Raw genomic sequence first — 2,854 nt, 5'->3', positions numbered from 1 at the left:
ATGAATATCATTTGCCTTGACTTTTTTTTTTGTTTCATGTTTAATAATATCCAAAATAGTCATGACTTGTTCTTGGAATTTTGAATTTTTGTCCGTAGTACCTATATGATTTTTAGTTTTTTTGATAACACATTGAAAAATTTTCCAATATTGTGCATTGTTCCTTTTTAAGTCTTGGTTAGGACTAGTCCTTTGCATTATACAAACCACTCTCTCTTCCTCATACATGATATTTTGATCCCAGATGTTAGCCAACCTTTTTTTCTGTTTCCATTGCAAATGCCCCTGACCTTTGTAAAGCAAAGCTGGCTTCATAATGCTGTAAGAATATTTTTAGGAAATAATTAAGTTTCCCATTTTCTGTAAACGTAGGCTACCACTGCCGTTGTCACAGTCAGTAAAATTCTGGGTTTGAGACCAAATTGTCATCTATAAAATTCTGACTTTTCGGAGACTGTTGCAAGGCACCTTCCTACATCTACATCTACATCTACATCCATACTCCGCAAGCCACCTGATGGTGTGTAGCGGAGGGTACCCTGAGTACCTCTATCGGTTTTCCCTTCTATTCCAGTCTCATATTGTTCGTGGAAAGAAGGATTGTCGGTATACTTCTGTGTGGGCTCTTATTTCTCTGATTTTATCCTCATGGTCTCTTTGCGAGATATACGTAGGAAGGAGCAATATACTGCTTGACTCTTCAGTGAAGGTACGTTCTTGAAACTTTAACAAAAGCCCGTACCGAGCTACTGAGCGTCTCTCCTGCAGAGTCTTCCACTGGAGTTTACCTATCATCTCCGTAACGCTTTCACGATTACTAAATGATCCTGTAACAAAGTGCGCTGCTCTCCGTTGGATCTTCTCTATCTCTTCTATCAACCCTATCTGGTACAGATCCCACACTGCTGAGCAGTATTCAAGCAGTGGGCGAACAAGCGTACTGTAACCTACTTCCTTTGTTTTCGGATTGCATTTCCTTAGGATTCTTCCAATGAATCTCAGCCTGGCATCTGCTTTACCGACGATCAACTTTATATGATCATTCCATTTTAAATCACTCCTAATGCGTACTCCCAGATAATTTATGGAATTAACTGCTTCCATATGCTGCCCTGCTATTTTGTAGCTAAATGATAAGGGATCTATCTTTCTATGTATTTGCAGCACTTTACACTTGTCTACATTGAGATTCAATTGCCATTCCCTGCACCATGCGTCAATTTGCTGCAGATCCTCCTGCATTTCAGTACAATTTTCCATTCTTACAACCTCTCGATACACCACAGCATCATCTGCAAAAAGCCTCAGTGAACTTCCGATGTCATCCACAAGGTCATTTATGTATACTGTGAACAGCAACGGTCCTATGACACTCCCCTGCGGCACACCTGAAATCACTCTTACTTCGGAAGACTTCTCTCCATTGAGAATGACATGCTGTGTTCTGTTATCTAGGAACGCTTCAATCCAATCACACAATTGGTCTGATAGTCCGTATGCCCTTACTTTGTTCATTAAATGACTATGGGGAACTGTATCGAATGCCTTGCGGAAGTCAAGAAACATGGCATCTACCTGTGAACCCGTGTTTATGGCCCTCTGAGTCTCATGGACGAATAGCGTGAGCTGGGCTTCACACGACCGTCTTTTTCAAAACCCATGCTGATTCCTACAGAGTAGATTTCTAGTCTCCAGAAAAATCATTGTACTCGAACATAATACGCGTTCCAAAATTCTACAACTGATCGATGTTAGGGATATAGGTCTATAGTTCTGCACATCTGTTCGACGTCCCTTCTTGAAAACGGGGATAATCTGTGCCCTTTTCCAATCCTTTGGAACGCTACGCTCTTCTAGAGACCTACACCTCAGGGTGTATTGCTAACTGCTGAATGAGCACTAGTTTGGTTACTTATATACTATGGAGGAGTGCTGTCATTGGATGTGAAGGTGAGGAGGAAGGATATTAGGACTTCAATTTATTGGTCTTTGCATTGTGTGTTGTCATTGGTGGAAACTGGGATTTTCCATTGTAGTTTCCTTTATTGCTTGCCATTGGTGGAAATTGGGGAATAGGAAACTGAGCAGAACTGCAGCATAGCATTGTTTACTAACTGCCTAGTATCGACTAGGGCGCATCAGCACTCTGTGTACCCCCCGCCACTGTGGCCTACCGCGTGCCTTGTGCTTAATGGATGCCCAGTCTCACCTACATACACCAGTCCACATTCGCACTCAATTTCATTAACTCCGGCGGCATGAAATTTGTCAATTGTATCTTTCGTTGAGCCGAGAATGTCTTTTATTTTGTTGTTGCTACACAAAATCAGCTTAATACCTGCCCGATGGAGAATTTTGCACAGACATTCAGTAACATCTTGTACATATGGTAGCAAGACGGTGTTCTGAGCTTCATTCTGGATTTCCCTGTTGCCCTCCTCCTTCGGCTACATAGTTTTGCGTATCATCCTCATGTCGTAGCCATTAGCTCCCAAAGCAGACAGACAGTATAGCTATGAGTTCCCCTCTTTCAACTGCCGCAGCAGACATTTTTATGCAAGTGTTCGAAGAAACAGCACAGGATGGGAGCACCCATGTTCCTTTCAGAATCCACGCACACCTATTCCCATCTGGACCTATCCTTCTACACAGCCCAGTTTGCCCATCGTCTTGAGTCATCCATTCTCTCTGACACATACTCGAGTGACCATTTCCCTGTTGCTATCCATTTGCCGATTCCTACCCCACGTACGTGCTCACCCAAATGGCAGCTTATTAAGACTGACTGGAGGCTTTACTTCTCCCTGATGACCTTCGACAAACATTTCCCCATTTGTGATGACCAGGTAGAATA

The sequence above is a fragment of the Schistocerca serialis genome, chromosome 9, assembly GCF_023864345.2.
Source record: "Schistocerca serialis cubense isolate TAMUIC-IGC-003099 chromosome 9, iqSchSeri2.2, whole genome shotgun sequence".
Taxonomy (NCBI): Eukaryota; Metazoa; Arthropoda; class Insecta; order Orthoptera; family Acrididae; genus Schistocerca; species Schistocerca serialis.
Note: the sequence above shows the minus strand (reverse complement) of the source record.